Source organism: Perognathus longimembris, chromosome 1 (genome assembly GCF_023159225.1).
Source record: "Perognathus longimembris pacificus isolate PPM17 chromosome 1, ASM2315922v1, whole genome shotgun sequence".
NCBI lineage: Eukaryota > Metazoa > Chordata > Mammalia > Rodentia > Heteromyidae > Perognathus > Perognathus longimembris.
Window position 1 is genome coordinate 59923552 of NC_063161.1, and position 23113 is coordinate 59946664.

At 39.7% G+C, this 23113-nt stretch overlaps 1 protein-coding gene and 1 long non-coding RNA gene across 3 annotated transcripts in view; both read left to right on the forward strand.

Moving 5' to 3' along the window:
• The window catches only part of Yaf2 (YY1 associated factor 2), an 80293-nt gene that overhangs the window by 50369 nt on the left and 6811 nt on the right, over positions 1-23113 (forward strand). The window lies entirely within an intron of this gene.
• LOC125365946 lies at positions 2784-4590 on the forward strand. The gene is made up of 3 exons (XR_007213760.1): positions 2784-2795; positions 3668-3672; positions 4463-4590. It is a non-coding gene; the product is annotated as an uncharacterized LOC125365946 (long non-coding RNA).

The window sequence follows — 23113 nt, forward strand, 5'->3', positions numbered from 1 at the left end:
CAGTTAGTTTACCATAATAGTTTTTCCATTAAAACAAAAACAGTGGAACAATTGGAACTCCCATTAAGTAATGCAAAAGTATAGCTACTCTGCTTGCAAAGGAGGGAAGTCTGTTGTCATAGGTCCTCATTGTGAATCCTTCCCTTATGAGACCTGAGAGGATTCCATGCAACTATAAAAAAACACAGCTCTGTTCTTTTTTTTTTTTTTTTTTTTGCCAGTCCTGGGCCTTGGACTCAGGGCCTGAGCACTGTCCCTGGCTTCTTTTTGCTCAAGGCCGCTCTGCCACTTGAGCCACAGCGCCACTTCTGGCCATTTTCTATATATATGTGGTGCTGGACACTCGAACCCAGAGCTTCATGTATATGAGGCAAGCACTTTTGCCACTAGGCCATATCCCAGCCCACAGCTCTGTTCTTTATGTAGTTATGATATATAATAGTCTGTAACAGTAGTGTAAAATAATTGTTTTATAACATACAGCCACCAACTTGAGTTTTTGTTGATAACTTTCTATTCTTTTGGGTTGTGGCATACAGTTAAATGACAGTCAGCTTGGGGTCTGGAATTGTGAAAGGAATGAGAAAGATTGCCAAAAGCAGATATATTGAGACATGGTAAACTGACAGCATGACAGGAGACAAAGAATCACCAGCTAGAATGACACAACTTCTGGAACTGCTACTTCAGATAAGGGCAGATGGCTGAAAACATCTTAATGACTCCATAGAGACCTCTGTAAGGTTCCAAATGGTGGTTGTGAGTCATCTGGAAAACATGGCATTGTGACATGTACAAAGATGGGGTTTAAAGCTTGGCCGACTAGAATTTTAGCACTTGGAATGTGATCGTGCCATCTTAAACATTTTGTTTTATGTTTATCTTACAAAATGGAAGTTAAAATTAAAGCCAGGTGCTTGTGTCTTGCACCTAATCCTAGCTAATCAGAAAGTTGAGATCTGATGATCACAGTTCAAAGCCAGCCCAGGCAGGAAAGTTCCTGAAACTCTTACCTCCTCTAATTAACCTCCAGAAAACCAGAAGTAGTGCCATGGCACAAAGTGGTAGAGTGCTAGTCTTGAGTGTAAAATCTCAGGGACAGCACCCAGGCTCTGGCTCTGGGTCCAAACCCCACAACTTACCATAGGTAGATAGATAGATAGATAGATAGATAGATAGATAGATAGATAGATAGATAGCTTTCGATGTTATGTTGTTTAATAAAAGCAGTGAAGAATACAACATAGTTTAAGAACAAAAATAGATTTTTAAAAAATTTATACATTAGGCTAGGAATGTGGCTTAGTGGCAGAGTGATTCCCTAGCATGCATGAAAGAAACCCTGGGTTTGATTCCTCAGTACCATGTAAACAGAAAAAGGCAGAAGTGGCTCTGTGGCTTACATGGTACAGTGCTAGCCTTGATCAAAAAATGCTTAGGGACAGTGCCCAAGCTCTTAAGTTCAAGCCATAGGCTTGAATTTATACATTTATACATTAGGGGCTTGCATGTATAGTTAAGTCTAGCATAAATGAGGTCCTGGGCTTGTTATTCAGTAGCATTAAAAACACCTCAAAAAGCAAAAACCAAACCCAAGCAACAACAAAACCCTATGTACGTTAGTCTGTTAGACAATTTTTTCTACATACTTAATGTCATTCTTTAATTTTCTTAGGTCTTACTGCATTAAAATTTTTTTTGGGGGGGGTAACAGTCCTGGGGCTTAAACAGGACACTATTCTTAAGGGTTTTTTTTTTTTTTTTTTGCTCAAGGCTAGCACTCTACCACTTGAGCCACAACTCCATTTCTGGCTTTTGGGTGGTTAATTGGAAATAAGAGTCTCAAGAGTTTTCCTTCCTGAGCTGGCTTCAAACTGTGATCTCCAGATCTCAGTTTATTGAGTACCCACTGATGTCTGGCTACACTATTTGTAATTGACACTGAAACACATTGTGTAATTAATATATAGTATAGAGCACAAGCCTTACAAAAGGTTCAGTTGGACCAGGCACTTTGAATACTAATGTGATAGTGTCTTTCAATTGCATTGAACTGTGCATTAGTGAATTGATAGAGTAGATAACTGTGACATCTTAGTTAATTCTGTGCTAACAAAGCCCTTTATAGGAAATAAACATTTTTTAAAAATTGAGCTGTATTTGTAGTCAGTATTCAGTCTATATTAACTCAGTTAAAATATTTCTTTGTTTTTATGTTGCTGGGGAATCTGATCCAGTGTCAGCCACTTGCTAGACAGTGTGCCTTTTGTTGTATTTTGTTTCAAATAGGGTCTTTTTTTTTTTTTTTTTGCCAGTCCTGGGCCTTAGACTCAGGGCCTGAGCACTGTCCTTGGCTTCTTTTTGCTCACGGTTAGCACTCTTCCACTTGAGCCACAGCGCCACTTCCGGTCTTTTCTATATGTGTGGTGCTGAGGAATTGAACCCAGGGCTTCATGTATACGAGGCAAGCACTCTTGCCACTAGGCCATATTCCCAGCCCCTCAAATAGGGTCTTGATATAGCCCAAGCTGGCCTTGAACTTAAGTCTTCCTGCTTCAGCATCCCAAATGCTGGAGATATTAGTATGTACTACCCATGGCTTGGCTTAACTATTGGTTTTTTGAAATATAGTCTTCATGTGTAGCCCAGCCTGGTCTTGAATCCTCCTGCCTCTCTTTGGAGAGTGCTGGGATATTCCTGGCAGTGGTGTTTAGTAAATTGTATTTGTCATCTGGTCTAGTAAAAATCTGTACACATAAGCCCCTACAGATTAGTATATAATTAATTGTTAACAGGTGTCCTGTGTAAGATCATGAAGATTGTCCAAGTTTCTTTTTTATTTATATTATTTAGGGAACCTAATTTACTCCTCTTATTTCATATGCTTCTCTAGACCCAGAGGCAAAGATATTATGAATTATTTATGCTTGTGTGTTGGTTGACTCATTACTCATGTGAATTTTAAAATTTTAGTTCAGCAAAGCATTTGTGGTTTTGATATGTATGGTAAATAATTATTTGGCTAGCATGAAGTGGATAGGAAGTAGGGAATTTATTTAAATCACTACTGTTTCCATCAGCTGATCTGGATAGAGGACCTAAATGATTTCTTTCTGTCTTTGGAAAAAGAGGCTGGAGTTGATTGATTTGTACTGGGCAGAGAAAGGTCTTGTCCTTTGTAGTTAGGATTCTGTTCAACAGAAATCCTTTTTTTTTTTTTTTCTGTGCTTTTCCTTCCTCTTTGACTTTTGGCAAACTGCATTTTTCTTTGTATCTGATAATTCTGTTAAGCCATAACTCTTCCCCTCTCATTTATTTTGGAATGTACCATTATTATGACTCATTCATTCCAGGTTAATTTCATTTACTTCCATACACTCCAAGTTGATAACTTATTATCTTGTGATATAACTTGAGTAGAGCTAAACTTATAAACATACACATTTTCATTCAGAATATTGCTTTTAAGAAGAACTATATTCTGCCATTAGCTTCATACATAATTATCAATCCTAGCTTCATACATAATTATAAATCCAGATTTCAAACCACTTTAAGAAGAATGAATTAATTACCTTGGTAGCAGAAAAAAAAGGTAACTGTTGTTGATTTCTTATGACTAGGAAAAGTTAAGACTATGAAGGATGATCTAAAGGAAACAGACTAGCATTGGTATTATTAGGCTTCTTAGACTTTCTCACTATGTAGCCTGAGCATCACTTTAATTTGAAATCCTTTCCTGCTTCATCCTCCTGAGTGGTGAAATGACAGTTGTAATGTACTACTATGCCCATGTAGGGCTTAACACACACACACACACACACACACACACACACACACACACACACTCTTAAATTAATTTTTTTTTGCTAGTCCTGGGACTTGAACTCAGGGCCTAGGCTCTGTCCCTAAGTCTCCTTGTGCTCAAAGCTAGCACTCTACCACTTGAGCCACAGTACCACTTCCAGCTTTTTCTTAGTAGTTTATTGTAGATAAGAATCTTATAGACTTTTCTGTCTGGCTTTGAACCACAATCCTCAGCTCTCAGCTTCCTGAGTAGATAAGATTACAGGCATGAGACCTCAGTGCTCGGCTGGCTTAATAGTTTTTAATCTTCATAATTACAGAGGCCAGGTGTATTTAAGAGAATATTCTTTTTTTTTCTTTTTTTTTTTTTTGGCGGGGGGCCAGTCCTGGACCTTGGACTTGGGGCCTGAGCACTGTCCCTGGCTTCTTCCCGCTCAAGGCTAGCACTCTGCCACCTGAGCCACAGCGCCCCTTCTGGCCGTTTTCCATATTGTGGTCCTGGGGAATTGAACCGAGAGCTTCATGTGTAGGAGGCAAGCACTCTTGCCACTAGGCCATATTCCCAGCCCTAAAAGAATATTCTTTGAATTACAATGATCTCTCTGTTAATAGGCATCTTTATTTAGGAAAATAAAAATCTGAAGAAAAATGATAGTATAACCTATTCAAATAAGATCTTGACCAAAATTTTTATTAAACCTTGACAAGTGTAATAGTGCATGCCTGTAGTCTCAGCTATGAAAGGAATATTTTGATCAATATCTTTGAATAGAAAAGCTCAGGGTTGGGGCTGGGAATATGGCCTAGTGGCAAGAGTGCTTGCCTCGTATACATGAGGCCCTGGGTTCAATTCCTCAGCACCACATATACAGAAAATGGCCAGAAGTGGCACTGTGGCTCAAGTGGCAGAGTGCTAGCCTTGAGCAAAAAAGAAGCCAGGGACAGTGCTCAGGCCCTGAGTTCACGGCCTAGGACTGGCAAAAAAAAAAAAAAAAGAAAGAAAAAGAAAAAGAAAAGCGCAGGGTCAGTACCTTGGCCCCGAGTTCAAGCCCCAAGACACACACACACACATCTCTCTCGAGCACAGCAGTTTGGGCTTAGCCTACTTCATATGAGACCCCCCTGTCTCTTAAGATTTTTTTTAATAACCTTCTCAACATTGAATGTAAATTTTATTGTTTAGTGATGTGTGCAAGACTGAGCTTGTTCTTTTAAGCTTACTTTTATGTGAATTAGTAAAATATACTTAGTTCATTCTGATATGAAACATAAGAATATAATATTTTAAAAGATTTTGTATGGATTACAAAATGTAATAGGCCATATGTATTTTTTTTTCTTAGGTGGTACTAGCATTTGAACTCAGGGCCTGGAACTTCCTAGATAAGCCATTTATCACTGGGTTATACCTCTCCCCACCCCCACCTCCATCCCTTTTTACCTTTCAATTATTTCTCAGATGGATTTCATACTTCTTTGCAGGGGTTAGGCTCAGACCAAGATGTTCCATCTTTATCCATTGATGTGTGCCACTCTGTTTCACATATTGTTGTTTTCAATTTTTTTTTCTTTGCATGTGTCCTGGGGCTTGGATTCTGGACCTGGGTACTGTCTCTAGGCTTTTTTTCTCAAGCTTAGTACTCTACCACTTGAGCCACGGCTCCACTTCTGGCTTTTCTTTTTGGTCATTAACTGAAGATACAAGTTTCATGGACCTTCTTGCCCAGACTGGCTTTGGATACTCAGATAGATCTCAGTCTCCTGAGTAGTTAGGTTTAGAGGCACATACTACCATGCCTGACTACCATATTTAAGTTTTATAATAATATATTCAGCATATATTAAAAGCAGGTTGTATATAGGAATGTAATTACAGAAGGTCCTCATTTTCATGATGGTTTGACTTTGCTTTGACTTGTAATGAATTGTGAGCATCTGCATATGTAGGTGTACCTATACATGCATATATATATATATATATATATATATATATATATCACATATATACAAGGCCAAACACCAAACTTGAATGTTTCTGCTATTGCAGCATCAACATGCTGTCAGTTCTTGGTTGCAGCCTGTCCTTGATTTCCTTGTATCATTAGCAATAAAGATTTTAAATGGGTTCAGATGGCTGGGTTTCAGTGGTAACTGAAACATTACAGTGCCAGTAATCCTACTTACTCAGGAGGTTGAAATCTGAAGATTGTGGTTTGAAGCCAGCTAAAGCAGGTAAGTCCAAGTGATTCTTGTTTCCAATTAACCATCAAAAAGCTAGAAGTGGGGCTGGGGATATAGCCTAGTGGCAAGAGTGCCTGCCTCGGATACACGAGGCCCTAGGTTCGATTCCCCAGCACCACATATACAGAAAACGGCCAGAAGCGGCGCTGTGGCTCAAGAGGCAGAGTGCTAGCCTTGAGCGGGAAGAAGCCAGGGACAGTGCTCAGGCCCTGAGTCCAAGGCCCAGGACTGGCCAAAAAAAAGCTAGAAGTGTAGTTGTGGCTCTGGTGTTAGAGTGCCAGCCTTGAGCAAAAATACTCAGGGATGGCACCAGGCTCTGAATTGGCCCCAGGACCAGCGAACCTCTGTGTGTGTGCACATGCACACACACACACACACACACCTCAGTTTTTAAATCTTGTATTATAGATGTTTGAGTTAAATGCCAAAATGTAACATAAAAATTTCCATTTCATATATGATAATTAGTCCTAATCATTCAGAATCAAATCCAGGCTTCAGAATTTTTATTAATAGATGAAACTGAACTCTCCACAGCCAGATTGCAACTTGCCTTTCCAAAAACATCTCTTACTAAAACCTCAGAACCGCTTATATTTTACCCCTTATTCTTACTGGCTGGGGCGGGGGCGGGGGACAGTGTTTAGGAAGTTCTGTGTATCTCCGTCTCTTGAACTTCTGCCTATTACTCAAAACTTAGTTTAAGAACTCAGGAAAGATTCTCTGATACATTTAGACTTTGACTCTTCCAGTTGTAGGAGTGTTATTTTTATTATTTCCTGCTTCTCACAGCTGTTGAGCAAATATGTTTACTGTGTCCTAAGCCAGTGCTGTTCCTCCTGTCTGTTTCTTCTGCAGTGTTAGGAGCCATGTTTTCTTCACCTGGTAGTCCCTGTTGCATCAGCATAAGCAATTGCAAATAGTAGTGCTTTGAGGCAAATAGTGATATCAGCAGTAGAATTTCAGTTACTTTCAAATAGATAATTATGATTATGTAAGATTGTGCAAATGATGACATTGGGAGGGGCAGTGTCCTGGGGCTTGAACTTGGCCAAGGTGCTATCCTTGAGCCTCTTTGTGCTCAAGGCTAGTGTTATCACATGAGTGACAGCCATTTCTGGCTTTTTCTGAGTAATTTGTTGGAGAGAAAAGTCTCAGGGACTTGTTCCTGCCTGGGCTGTCTTGGAATTGCAATCGATCTCAGACTCCTGAGTAGCTAGGATTACAGGTGTGAACTACTAGCACCAGGCTGAAAGGATACATTTTAAGTTTTGAAAGTATATATATTAAAAGCTTAGGAAATTTAAGACACAAATAAGATAATTGAATGATCTAGAAACCTGGAAATAACTGCAGTGTGAAAGTATTTTGAACATTTCATGTTGATTGTTTTTTTCTGTCCATTTTTATTTAGACTTTTCCTATTTCTTTTTTTTTCCCTCTTATATTCCCCCTCCCTATACCAGAAAACATAGTTTTCTTGTAGATTTTTGCTAATCAGATTTTGGGAGCAATTTAACTAGGTAATTATGGCTGTTAGGATGTCAGCTAAAGCTGAGTGCCAGAGACTCATGCCTATAATCCTAGCTATTTGGTAAGCCAAAGTCAGGAGAATTATGGTTAAAAGGCCCAACCAAGCATCCACTGAGAAGTCTTTTCAACCAGCAGCTAGATGCAGTGGTGCTCACCTGTCATCCTACCTACTTGGGAGGTTGAGATTAGGTGGGTCATGGTTCCAGGCAAGCTTAGGCACAGAAGTCCATGAGATGCATCTCAGTGGAAGAGAAACTGGGTGTGGTAGTATGTGCTTGTCTTCCCAGCTTTACATAGGTGGATCATAGTCTAGGCGTGCTCTCAAAAATAACGAATGTGGAGGGGAAGATGTGGGAGGAAATGAGGAAGAGATAACACTGTTCAAAAAGAAATGTACTAATTCCCTGAATTATATAACCCCTCTGTACATCACCTTTACAATAAAACTTTAAAAAAATAACAAAAAAGGGGCTGAAGGCTTGGCTGAGAGGTATAACACCTAATACCCACAAAGTACTGAGATCAAACACCAGTACCAACACCCCCCAAAATATCAGCTAATGTCTCCCTGCAAAAAAGATATCAGGCCAAGGCACTGGTCGCTCATACCTGTAATCCTAGCTGCTCAGGAGGATGAGATCTGAGGATCTCAGTGCAAAGCCAGCCCTTGCAGGAAAGTCCTTGAGACTCTCATCTCCAATTAACTACCAGGAAACCAGAAGTGGCACTGTGGCTCAAATAGTAGAGCACTAGCCTTGAGCTGAAGAACTCAAGGACAATACCCAGGCCCCATGATAAACACCCCCCCCCAAAAAAAAAAAGATGTCAGCATAATTCACTCAGGCAGGAAGATAGGAAAGGTCTTATAAAGATACATTTCTAAGTAAATTTTCATTATCACCTATTTATATCCACCTTCCAATTTTTATACATTCATTGTTTGAATAACCTTAAAGAATAAACAATTATTTCGTTCTTATTTATTTATATTAAAGTTTAACCACACAATAAAGGCTAAAGATATAATAAATTTAATTTTATGGTCAAAGTGATTACACAGGGGTTACAGTTACATACATAGGTAGTGAGTATATTTCTTGTCAAATCTGTTACCTCCTCTCTCATTTTTCTCTCACCTTTTCTCCTCCCCAATTTCCCTCCCCTTGTTTATTAATATTAATGTTTATGTGTTACAGTGTATTCAGTTTGGATTTTTTTATGGTACTGGGATTTGAACTTAAGGTAGGCAGGACTTCTACCATTTGAGTCATATCACCATCCTTTTGCTTTAGTTATCTTTTGGATGTAGACTTTTATTTTTGCATGGAATAGGCTTTGAACTCCAGTCCTACATAAGCCTGCCACCTGGAGCTGGGATGACAGAGGTGTACCACCACACTTGTTGTCTGAAATGTGATCGTCTAACTTTTCACATGGGCTTGCCTACAACTGAAATTCTCCTGATTGCCACCTCCTATTGTGTAAAACTATACTGGAAAGTACTTTTATATTACTTCATGCTATTATATGACAAGAGCTTCTACTAAATAATACAATCACTAAAGACTAAAGGGTGTTAAAATTGGCTTTCAGGACTGGGAATATGGCCTGGTGGTAAGAGCACTTGCCTCGTATACATGAAGTCCTGGGTTCAATTCCCCAGCACCACATATATAGAAAATGGCCAGAAGTGGCTCTGTGGCTCAAGTGGCAGAGTGCTAGCCTTGAGCAAAAAGAAGCTAGGTACAGTGCTCAGGCCCTGAGTCCAAGGCCCAGGACTGGCAAAAAAAAAAGAATATTTACCAGTACATTTCTTGTTTTATACTTCTGTTATCTAGCTGAGCATACATAAATATCACATGTGCAGACTTACACCAGATCACACTGATTAACATTTTATGTTCCATTGAAGTTTTGCTCAGTCTTTTGCATCATAATTTTGATTTTTTTTTTTAAGTACTGGGACTTGAACTCAGAATCTTATGCTTGCTACTCAGGTATTCTACTTGAGCCAGCTATCCAACACATTTTAAGTTGTGGCATTTGTGGAATATTTTCTTCTCCACCTCTATGAGTTTAAACACTTTTGTGATTTTTTATTATATATTACACAATATCAGGCTTTCCATGAAAAAAAATCACAATTGCCTTTTAAATTTCTGATTCTCCAGGCTGCCTGTGGAGCACTATTGATGGTATACAAACCTTGCTTGGAGGCTATTGCACTGAGTGTGCAGACAAAAGTTGTATAGATGTGATTATTATCATAAGAAGTAACCAGTCCATCTGATAAAATGGCAGTGGTAAAATGAGAGCAGAGGTAAAATGAAAGGACCCTTGCTTGTGCCTAGAAATAACTCTGAAAAAAATTTTAGTGGAACCCTATGAAGAAGATAAAAAGCAATAGATCAAGTAATAATGAGTGGCAGGACAGAAGTATAAACAGTGTAGCAAGAAAAAGCACAGAAAAAAAGGCCAAAATTACAAAGCAGGAACTTAGAGCAGCTGTATAAGAATGTTAAGTGAAGGGCAAACCAAATATTATTTTCAGTAGCTTCCAACAAAGCATAGCTTGACCCTTGCTGAGGATGCTTTAATCTGATAGAGACTTTGGTTATACTCCACTATGTGTTACGTGATGAGGTCCATACTTCTGTACAATACATAAACATCTAGTTAACCAAAATTGGGTATATCAAAGAAGCCATCTTCCAGCTTGGGTATCAGATTTTTAAAAACTATTGATTTATTGGTGCTGGTGCTTAAACTTGGCCAGGGCACTCACTCTCCCTTTGCTTTTTTGCTTAAAGCTGGTGTTCTACCACTTGAGCCACAGTTCTACTTCCAACTTTTGGTGATTAATTGGAGAAGAGAGTCTCAGACTTTCCTGCCTGGGCTGGAACTGCTCTCCTCAGATCTCAGCCTCCTGAGTAAGATTACAGAGTGAGCCAGCAGGGAGCCAGATTTTCTGTAACAAAGAATGCCATCTCAAAATTTGGAATATGACAGGTATAAATACATGTATTATTTTTTGCTATGTAACAAGTTGTCTCAAAATGTAGCTCAAAGCATATATCTCACAGTTTCTGTGTGTTAATAATCTCGGTATAGTTTTCTATGTTCTCTGATTCATGGCTTCTCACATGCTGCTATCAGTGTCATAATTGGGCCAGCAATTGTCTGGGGTCCAGAGAGGAGGAATTAGCCAGGCATGGCCGTGTACATCTGTAATCCCATTCTACCACTCAAGTAACTGAGGCAGGGAGATGGGGACTTCAAAGTCTACCTGTGTTCCATAGTAAATTTGAGACTAGCTTGGGCTACATAGTAAAACCCTGTCTCAAGAAACACTACCACCAATAACAACAAAACAAAATACAACCAGACCATGAGAACTAGATAATACAAACAACAACAAAAACAGGAAGAGTTAGGCACCAATGACTCACATCTGTTGTAATCCTAACTACTTAGGAACCTGAGATCTGAGGATCACGGTTCAAAGCCAGCCAGGGCAGGAAAGTCCGTGAAACTCTTTCCAATTAAACACCGGAAAACTAGTAACACTGTGGCTCAAGGCGATAGAGAGCTAGCTGGCCTTGAGTGAAAAAGCTTAAGGACAGTGCCCAGGCTCTGAGTTAAAGCCCAACAACAGACCAAAGGAAGGAAAAAGAAAAGAAAAAAAAAGCAGGAAGAACTATTTCTCCACTATTTCAAGTGGCTGGTGACAGGCATCAGTTCCTTGCAGGGAGTTGGACTGAGGACATCAGTTTGCCAGAGGCTTCCCTTAGCTCTTTGCTACCTGGCTCTCTCTGTAGGGGAGGTACAAGAAAGAAGAGGGTAAGCAAGGTAGAAGATAGACTTTTATAACCTAGTTTTGGAAGTGACGTGTATTCGATTTTATAGTGTGCTTTTTTGGTAGAAAGCACTTTTGCTAGGTCTGGCCCACTCGCCATGAGGGATTAGATCAGACAAGGACATGAATACAGGAAGCAGAAACTATTGCAGGCCAGTTTAGAAGGTTGCCTGCACAAAATAAGGACTTACTGCCTTGATCAAAGTCCTTTTTGATTTAGGGTTTCAACTCAGGGCCTCATGCTTGCTAGGCTGGTGCTATATCATTAGTGCCACTCTCCCAGCTTGGCTTCTTGTTAATTGGACCTTTCTGACTAGAGTAGCTTTAAACCTCAGTCTTGCAGATCTCAGTCTAGGATTACAGCATGAGCCATTGGTGTCTGGTTTAGACAAAAGTACTTTATTTTAAAGGTTCTCATACCATTCAAACATGGAGACAAGGGTTAAGACCCACCTAGTGATGGTTCTTAATAAAAAGATGAGAATTATATAGCATTTCTCTGTTTTAATACATATTTAAGAGGCAAAACAATTTTATAAAAAGCTTAAAGCAGTGTGTACTTATTCAATGTCTGCATGTGTATAGCACATGAGGAGGGTTAAAAAAGAAATATAAATAGTTGAAAAGTGAGAATAAGGAAGGAGTTAGATGGGAAGGAGGATGAACCTATTTGTGATGGTCACGTTTGTCAACTTGACTTATGCTTGGAGAATTGATAAAACACACATCTGGATGTGCCTGTGTCCAGAGGACAATGGTGGGTGGGAGAGAGAACAGTGGGATACCTACCCAGGATGTGGTGTCACCATTTACCACTGGAGGAAGCTAGCTTTCCCCTGCACCACAGTCCCAAGTGGATGTGCTTTTCTCCCAAATTTGCTCCTGCACATCAGACACAAGGTGGTTTTGTTGTTGTTGTTTACCCTTAAATGTGGACTTGGACCAGTGGCTTTTCAGGAGGCCCGGCCTCAGACTGAGGCTACTACATCTCTCACCTCTCTCTCTCATTCTGAAACTCTGATGTAATTATTTTTAAGAAATACATATTTCATCGTCCCTGGGCAACTATCCAAGTGAAATTGCAGAACCATATACTTTAACGTGAAAGTGTTTGTGTGTATATGTGTGTCCTCCAGCCTGCAAATGTCTATCACGTGACTTTCAGCCTCTCATTGTGTGGGCCAGTTGAACAAATCCCTTCATGTATACTTCATTAGGTCTGTCTGGAGAAACCTGACTAATTGGATCTTTTTTTTTTTTTAACCTTGATAAACTAGACCTTGAAAGCCTTATTGTCCATTATATAAATTAAACAGTAATTCTTCCATTTGGTTTTTCAAAGCACAGTTAAAGAATTTTTTTTTCTTAGCTTTTACATCAGCTTTATTCTCAGAGCCAACCTGCATGAGTTAACAAACCCCCATCACTTGCCAACTATTGTAGGAATCACATTCCCTCTTACTTACAATGAGTTTGGGGTTACAAAAGAAGATTTACTGTTTGCATCTGTCTGTAAGGCTTTGTTACAAATTAAAGACACACACACAAGTGCTACAACCATTGGTCATTTTAAGCAAAAGAGTAACAGTTTAATTTACATTTGGAAGAGTCACAGTGTCTGCTTTGTGGAATGATAGTAATAGAAAATCTAGGAATATTAGATGTGAGATTACAGGATGGCATCAGTGGAGATGGTAAGGAATTCTTTATTCCTAGATATATTTTGACAGATAAGTAGAGAGGATCTGCTGGTGAATTAGGTATGTGAAAGGGGAATGAATACTGCTTCCAAATTTGGTTTGAGATGCTAGAATGGAGTGCTATTTTATACTAAGATGAAGAGACTGTCGGAGTAGCAAAAGGAAATAATTGAGTATATTTTTAAACAAAATAAGGTTATATTGAGATCCTTAAGTAGGCAGCGGGTTATATGTGTTTGGAGTTCAGGGGAGACTTCACATTCAAATCTGTTCAGCCATTTCTGTAGAATTTGAGCCTGGTCTCATTCCTACAGTCTCATTTAAACAGGACCCCAGCTTTTTTTTTTTTGCCAGTCCTGGGCCTTGGACTCAGGGCCTGAGCACTGTCCCTGGCTTCTTCCCGCTCAAGGCTAGCACTCTGCCACTTGAGCCACAGCGCCGCTTCTGGCCGTTTTCTGTATATGTGGTGCTGGGGAATCGAACCTAGGGCCTCGTGTATCCGAGGCAGGCACTCTTGCCACTAGGCCATATCCCCAGCCCAGGACCCCAGCTTTTTTGTTTTGGCTAGCAGTTAAGTTAAATTTTTCCTCTTACTTTAATTAAGGCACAATTGATACACAATTAACAGCACGATTAAACTGTAATTTTTTTTGTCAGTTATATGGCTTGAACTCTGGGCTTGGGCACTGTCCCTGAGCTCTTCAGCTCAAAGCTAATGCTCTACCACTTTGAGCCACAGTGCCACTTCCTAAGGTGTACATTTTGTTTTGTTTTTTTTGTTTTGTTTTGTTTGTTTTTTGCCAGTCCTGGGCCTTGGACACAGGGCCTGAGCACTGTCCCTGGCTTCTTTTTGCTCAAGGCTACCACTCTGCCACTTGAGCTGCAGCGCCACTTCTGGCCATTTTCTGTATATGTGGTGCTGGGGAATCAAACCGAGGGCTTCATGTATACAAGGCAAGCGCTCTTGCCACTAGGCCATATCCCTAGCCCCTAAGGTGTACATTTTGATAAGTTGATATATGAATACACCATTGAAGCCATCACCACAAGTTAGTAAACATATTGGTCATATTCAGACCATTTTTTGTGTTCCTTTTCAATTCTTCCCTTTCTTAATCCACCTCTTCTGCCATCTTCTGTTAATAGGCAACCCAGTGATCTTCTTTATATCATATCGTTTAATTTGCGTTTTCTAGAATTTTTCATAAATAGAATCATACATGTGCTCTTTCTTTTGGTCCAGCTTCCTTTACTCATCATTGTTATAATAAGTAATTATTATTTCTGCCAGTACTGGAGTTTGAACTCAGGACCTCACACTTGCTCAGCTGGCACTCTGCAACTTGAGCCATGTCTTTAATCCTGCTTTTTTTTTTTCCTATTTATTTTAGAGATAGTGTCTAGTGAACTTTTCTGCTTAGGCTGGTGTCAACTCAGGATCCTCCAGATTTCACCCTCCTGAATAGGTAGGATTACAGGTGTGAGCCTCTGGAGTCCAGTATAGTTACTCTGCATCTTGGTTGCTGAGTATCAGTAGTTTTAATTTTTGTTGTATTATTATTTTATGGATGTACCACTATTTCTTCTTCAATTCAGAAAAGAAAAATCCTCAAAGACCATATCTCCAACTAACCAGTAAAAAGCTGAAACTAGCGGCCATGGCTCAAGTGGTATAGCAGCAGTCATGAATTCAAGCACCTGTGCTGGTAATAAAAAAGAAAAAGAAAAGAAGAAGTATCCCAGGTGAATTCCCATATAGAGTCATGATCAAGAACCATTGTAAGGATATTCAAGGTCAAGGACTGAATAAGTCACCCAAAGGAGCACTTCTCTAGCACTTCTGCATGCAAATTATTAGAGTTCTGAAACCAGGTCTGAGAATTGGAGTATTTGAGGCTCCCTGGTGCTCTTGGCTCCTGGGCCACGTGATGAATAGCACTGGGTTGAAACATGAATGATAGAATACATAATTGAAAGTTGAGTCTTGTGCCACTCTGTGGGAAGTAATCAGTAAATGTGACTGTAAAAGAGTAGCTGTAAGGCAGGGGGTATGAGAGAAGACTGTAGTGTCAGTGGAAATGATAAGGACAGTTAATAACACAGAAGAGAGAAATGAAAAGATCTGGTATTTATTTGTCTAAGAGGATAGAGGGTAACTTATTTGTGGCTTTGAAGATTGCCCTTAGGCTTTTTAGTTAAGTGGAAAGCTAATACCCAACTGTGATGCTGCTCAGTGATGTGAAATGTTTTTCAAAAAATTAATTATTGAACAGTCTAAGCTAGCTCTTATGAAACTGATGTAAGTAATCTATTTTGTCAGTACTTATTACCAAGGATATCTTAGAACCTGCTGAGGAATCAAATCTTCTCTGCTACTTTACCTCCTAGGAGCTAGGGGAAAATTGTGTTCTTGCCTTCTGTAGAAGTGTTTGATATTGAAAATTAAATATTAAAGACTTGGAGTAAAATCTCTTTTAAACAGTGCTTCATAGATTCCCCCCGCCCCCTGTATCATGGTTTGAACTCAGCGCTTCATGCTTCCTACACAGGTTCTTTATGAACGTGAGCTATACTTCCAGCTCTCCTAGGTACACTCTTGAAATGGTGAAGCATATTTTTGCGTTCTATAAATAACCATAGGCAAGTGACAAGAAGGAGGGTTTTGTTGAACCTCAGAGATCAATACTTCAACTTCATATAGACATTTTTTGTTTCACTTGTTGAAATTCTTTGTAGTATTTTGTTAGTTTGATGATTCTGTTGCAAAATCAACAAGATTTAAATATTATTACGAGAGTTAATATTTGAGTTTTTCTGAAAAATCAAGTAATGCTAATATTAGCAGAGGTTATTTCATTACTTATAGATTGAGAAAATATCTTAGAAAGGGCTCTTTTATTATTTTTATTTATTTATTTATTTTTTGTCAGTCCTGGGGCTTGAACTGTGGGCCTGGGCTAGCACTCTACCACTTGAGCCACAGCACCACTTCCATTTTTCTAGTGGTTAATTGGAGATAAGAGTCTCACAGACTTTCCTGCCCAGACTCGCTTTGAGCCCAAATCCTCAGATCTTAGCCTCCTGAGTGGCTAGGATTACAGGTGTGGTGCCTGGCTGAAAGGGCTCTTTAATTAATTATTTTTATGAAAAAGTAAACATATCAATTAAACTTCTATTTCCATGAAAAAAGTAAATGACTCAAAGACAAGATGGACTCAGCAATATTTTCATGAATGTGGATCTATAGAAGTTAGCATCTGTTCAATTCAGTATTTACATGATTAACAGTTATATTTGCATATCATTTAAATGGTATTTTTAATGATCTCCAATATCAAGACATGTTTACATCTGACACAAATAAGACCTGCTGGTATAGATGCTAATAATACAAAAAAAGATGTGTTGAATAATGTCTTACGAGGTAGGGATTAGATCTCAGTTACCTGAAAAACAGAAAATAGCCACAAAAGGATAAATAACTTCACAGGGGAGTAGAATACCAAGATAACCAGTTAAGAACTGCAGAGTCCTCAGTAATGTTTGACAAACTTATTTCCTATAAGTTTTTTTCTGAAGGTTTTTACTAACAACCAATAAAATAAAATGGAACATGTTATGTAAATGTGCTCTGTGCACCGTACACAAAACAGTACAGAATGAAGAAAACTAATGCTAATTAATAAATTCTTTAGGTTAATTCACTTAAAAATATCCAAATGAAGTAGTAAGTCCTTTATTTTAAATTTGTGGAAAAAAGAGTCCTTAAGTTTTGGAGGGGAGTTGCTAGGGATTGGTACACTAGATAATGTTTTATCACTTAACAACACCCCTACTTCACAGGCTTTGTGAGGAAGTGGCAGTACTGGTTTTGAACTTGGGCCTTGCATTTGCTAGACGGCTACTCTACTACCACTTGAGCCATGCCCTAAGCGCTTTTTGCAGGTAGGGTCTTGTGTTTTACCTTAGCTGACCTGGACCTAATTCTCCCACTGATAATCCTGATGTATAGCTGAGATGACAGGGGCACACCACCAGATATAGGGTCTTGCTAACTTTTTGTCTATGCTGGCCTTGAATTAAGATTTTCTCTATGCCTGTCTCCCTAACTTGGAACTATAGGTCTGAGCCACCATGTCCAATGGAAAGATAAATATTTTCAAAGAAGATCACGTTACTTTACAAAAGGAAAGATTAATGTTTCAGAAGATGCTGGTGCTGGTGGCTAACACCTTAATCCTAGCTACTCAGGAGGTGCAAAGCTAGCCTTGGCAGGAAAGTACATAAGACTCTTACCTCCAATTAACCCCCAGGAACCCAGAAGTACTTACTGAATGAATGACTATAGTCTCTGAACTTGTTACCAATGTTTCAATAACAAAAAAACAGCAGGGCTGGGGATATAGCCTAGTGGCAAGAGTGCCTGCCTCGGATACACGAGGCCCTAGGTTCGATTCCCCAGCACCACATATACAGAAAACGGCCAGAAGTGGCGCTGTGGCTCAAGTGGCAGAGTGGTAGCCTTGAGCGGGAAGAAGCCAGGGACAGTGCTCAGGCCCTGAGTCCAAGGCCCAGGACTGGCCAAAAAAAAAAAAAAAAACAGCAGGCACCAGTGGCTCATGCCTATAATCCTGGCTATTGGGGAGCCTGAGACCTGGATAAGAAAAAGATTCAATCTCCAAAATAATCAGTAAAAAGTTAGGCTGGGGGTGTGACTTCCATTGTAGAATGTCAACTGTGAGCAAGAAATCTGGGTGAGTTCAAGTTATATATTGGCAAGCATACACACTTATGCTGCCTACATACAAACACTTCCTCCTTCCTTCCCTCTCACACAGACTCCTGCCCCGTCTGGCTTTGAACTGCAATCCTCAGATCCCATTCATGTGAAAAAAGTTTACTGTTAACCCATCTACCCAGAAGACTGAGATCTGAGGATAGCAGTTCAAAGCCACCTGGTATTGGCTTCTGTGAGACTCTCCAATAAACTACCCCCAAAGCCAGAATGGAGCTGTGGCTCAAGTGGTATGGTGCTAGCTAGCCTTGTGTAAGAAGGAGCTCAGGGGCAGTGCCTAGGCCCGAGTTCACGTCTTGGCACAAAAGAAAAAAAAAAAGTTTTTAATATCAACTGAACTGCTTTCTGCTATGTGTTAATGTTCATTAGCACTGAGCTAAGAACAAAAAATTATTATTCTAATACAATAGATTTTGAAAGAATTAGTACTGTTCTAGAATGTAGATGCACAAATTATTTTTTTTATTAAATTGGATCTAGTTTTTTTTTTTTTTTTTTGGCCAGTCCTGGGCCTTGGACTCAGGGCCTGAGCACTGTCCCTGGCTTCTTCCCGCTCAAGGCTAGCACTCTGCCACTTGAGCCACAGCGCCGCTTCTGGCCATTTTCTGTGTATGTGGTGCTGGGGAATCGAACCTAGGGCCTCATGTATCCGAGGCAGGCAATCTTGCCACTAGGCTATATCCCCAGCCCTGGATCTAGTTTTAGATAGTATTTTTAAGCAGTTCTTTTATAAGGATTGATATTTTGTGTGTTATTCTCTTTTTGAGGTCTTCAAAGGACAAGGAGAAAATTTATGTACATTTTTAAAGTTACCATATAGTTTTGGGGCCTTTTACTATCTACTAAGTATAATGTATGAGATCTTAGTGCTTTTATTTTTCTGGTGTCTTCCTATTATTTCAACATACTAGAAAAATTACTGTATCTTTAATAAAAAGTTCTCCCAACTATATTAGAAATTAAAATAATGAAAAACAGAAAAATAACAGAAGCATCTAGAAGGATGATCCAGTTGTAAAATTGCTCATTATTATTATATCATCTTTTAAGAAGTGTAAGAGTCTAATCAAGTCTAGGAACATTGTTTTTTGTTTATTTATTGCAGTATTAGAGTTTGAATTCAGAGCCTTGTACTTGCTAAGCAAGTGCTCTACCTTGAGCCATGGCCCCATCCTGTTTTGCTTTTTAATTATTTTTCAAACAGGGCCTTGTATTTATGCCCAGACAAGCCTGAACTATGATCCTCCTATTTATACTTACCTCATCCATGTGTTGACAGATGCACACCGCCATACCCAGCTTGTATTGGTTAAGATAAAATCTTGGGAACTTTTTGCCTGGGCTGGCCTTGAACTAAAATTATCCAAACTGTCTCCTGAATAGCTAGGCTTACAGGTGTGAGCCACTGTGCCCAGAATAGGTTTCTTGAACATAATGAGCATCATGATTTTTTTTAATTATATGTTCATAATGACAAAGAGAAGAAAACTGATAAAGTTGATTTCCAGCTTAACTGAATCAGAAAGTAAGTGCAAAGACATTGGGAGAACAACCTGAGATGATAATGATGATAAGATTGACCACATACAGGAAATCTCAGACTGAGTTATCAAATGACATTTTTTTTCCTCAGGCTGATGAATTGATGCATGAAAATATATTCCTGAGAACAAAAAGGAAATAAAATTTATCATACAAGTAGTAATTCAACAGAATTTTTGGTGGTATTAGGGTGTAAACTCAGGACCTTGCACATGCTAGGGAGACAGTCTACCACTTAAAGTATTACCTCAGCTGGAATTTTGCATGCATGCAGGAGGGATGGACTCAGGCCCTGTGAATGCTAGTAAAGCACTGTACCCTTGTACTATCTCTAGCCTGACCCCCGACCCCCCCACTCCCATGTGTGGCTATCCTGAAGCTTAAGCTCAGGTCCTGAGTGATGTCCCTGGGCATTTTTGCTCACAGCTAGTGTTGTGCTACTTAAGCCATAGCTCCACTTCTGGCTTTTGGATTGGTAACTGGAGATAAGGGTCTCACTGACTTTCCTGACTGGGCTAGCTTTGAACCTTGATTCTTAGATCTCAGAGATCCTCAGATCTCAGCTTCCTGAATAGCTAGGATTGTAGTTGTGAGCCACTAGCACTTGGCTGTATTTTTTTTTTTTTTGTACCAGTCCTGGGGTTTGAACTCAGTGCCTGGACACTATATCTGAGCTTTTCATTTGCTCAATACTAGGACTCTACTACTTGAGCCACAGCTCCACTTCTAGCTTTTTGGGGATAGTTTATTTATTTGTTTTGTTTTTGTTGCCAGTCCTGGGGCATGGACTCAGGGCCTGAGCACTGTCCCTGGCTTCTTTTTGCTCAAGGCTAGCACTCTACCTCTTGAGCCACAGTGCCACTTCTGGCTTTTTTCTATATATGTGGTGCTGAGGAATCAAACCCAGGGCTTCATGTATATGAGGTGAGCACTTTACCACTAGGCCATATTCCCAGCCCGGGGGCAGTTTATTGTAGATAAGAATCTCATGGGTTTTCCTCCCCAGGCCTACATCAGACCATGATCCTCAGATCTCAGCCTTGGTTCAGGAGCTAGGGTTACAGGCATGAGCCACTGGTGCCCAGCTATATTTTTCTTTTTAAAAAAGGATGGTGTGTCCATGTATTGGGGGTGGTAATAGCGGTAATGCCTGGCAGGCTGTGTTTCATGAACAGAAAAGATTTTATCATGGAATAGTTTGCAACAAAATGTGGACCATCTTGCTTTTCTGTATGAACATATGATTATATTTATTTTCTATATCAATGTAAAAATGTTGATAACGTTAAATGGATAGGTGCTGAAGGTAGGTATCTATGCCTCATCTAAAAATGAAAACATTCATAATTCTGAAATTTAAAAAATGGCTGTTCTTTTTTTTTTTTTTTTTTTTTTTTTTGCCAGTCCTAGGCCGTAAACTCAGGGCCTGAGCACTGTCCCTGGCTTCTTTTTTGCTCAAGGCTAGCAGTCTGCCACTTGAGCCACAGTGCCACTTCTGGCCATTTTCTGTATATGTGGTGCTGAGGAATCGAACCCAGGGCCTCATGTATACGAGGCAAGCACTCTTGCCACTAGGCCATATTCCCAGCCCGGCTGTTCTTTCTTGAAAGCATTAAAAAGGCTTTCAAAGTAAAGTGTTTTGTGATGTGTGAGAAATAAAGTTACTACTTTTTTTCCCCCCTACAATTCTGGAGATTAAACTCAGGGCCTCCTTCTTACTGCTTTAATAATATTTTGGATAGAGTCTCACAGTTTTGATCTGGGTGCCTGACTACAAATATTCCTACCTAAGCCTCCTTTTTTTTAGAGTCACACAAGCCACAATTTTATTGCTTGACATGGTGGGCTGGTGATAGGGAAACTGCTGGGTTGCACTTCAAGCTGGGCCAACACTGCCAGTATTCATCCCTTTAGCCAGTGTTTCTCCCCACGCAGAACAAAGGAGGGCTTGTACAAGCTGAACACAATGGGCGCAGAGTAGATGTGATGCAGCTTCCCAAGCTGTCTCATTAACTCCTCCAAAGTCCACTTCCTCCAGGCAGCCCTCCAAAACTGTCTCAGTGGAATGAAGTATTCACGTTCAACACATCTGTACCATAGTAGGAAGGAGGCCGAAAATTGGCCCTCATGTTGTGTCCTGTGGCACCTAGATCCAACAACTTTTGGTCAGCTCCTTGAATGAGCTCTCATTGCTCAGAGCTACTAGGGGGACAGAGAGGCTATGGTAGATTATGACCTGAGTAGAAGGATTCCCTGCCAGGACAGAGCCCCAGAGCTTCCAGATCACACCTGAGCCTCCCCTTAAGGTAAAATCACACATAGATTTGCAGATGCAGGCTACCTTACCCAGCTTACTGACTGAGATGAAGGTCTCACTAACTTTTACCCAATATGGTCTCAAACTGCATTCCTTCTGATCTCTGTCTCAGTAGCTTGAATTATAGACATGCAGCTAAGCTAGGTACAAGTGTTTTTTTATTCATTCCCCCCTCCCCCCTTTTTATTTTTTATTTTTTGCCAGTCCTGGGACTTGGGACTTAGGGCCTGAGAGCACTGTCCCTGGCTTCTTTTTGCTCTACCTCTTGAACCACTTCTGCTTTTTTCTGAATATGTGGTACTGAGGAATCCAACCCCGGGCTTCATGCATGCTAGGCAAGCACTCTACCGCTAAGCCACATTCCCAGCCCAGGATTCATCCTTTTTAAGAAAGATATGTTCTTAGGAGTAGACATAGGTGCTGTTGAGGCATTACTTTTTTTCTAAAGCAGTTTTAGGGCTGAAGTGTAGCTCACTGGTAAAGCATGTGCTTAGAATATGCTTGATCACTAGGTTTGTCCCCAGCATACTGTCCACTTTAAATATATAGAGTCCACCTTTATATTTAGGGGTTGTGCATCCATGGGTTAAACCAACCAAATGGTCAGTCTTTGAGATGAAAATTGCCTCTATTCTGACCACGTACAGACCTTCTCTTTTATCATTATTCCCTAAGCAATATACTGTAACAACTATTTACAAAGCATTGATATGTGATCATATGCTATAAGTAATCTAGAGATGATTTAAAGTATACGAAAAGGAATTGCACAGGTTTTATGCAAATACTGTGACATTTTATATAAGGGACTTGATAGCCTTCAAGTAGTGGGTAAACCATGTGCTTGAATTAGTCCTGTTCAGTTACTAAGGGACAGTGATAGACCTTTATCACAGAATAAAAAATTAGGTCATATATTTTATAATCTTTTTTTTTTTTTTTTTTTTTTTTGCCAGTCCTGGGCCTTGAAATCAGGGCCTAAGCACTGTCCCTGGCTTCCTTTTGCTCAAGGCTAGCACTTTGCCACTTGAGCCACAGCGCCACTTCTGGCTGTTTCCTATAGATGTGGTGCTGGGGAATCGAACCCAGGGTTTCATTTATATGAGGCAAGCTTTCTTGCCACTAGGCCATATTCCTAGCCCATTTTATAATCTTAATAACATTCTTTTGTAGTTTTATTTCTTCTGTAGATTATTCATGAAATGACTTAAAAGTGTTTAAAAATTGAAGATCCTTGTGATAGCTGTTTTTCTTGGTCTAGTAATGGTTAAAAACAAGTTATTTCATCTCTATATATAACTGTTCCCCTGTTTTCAACATAC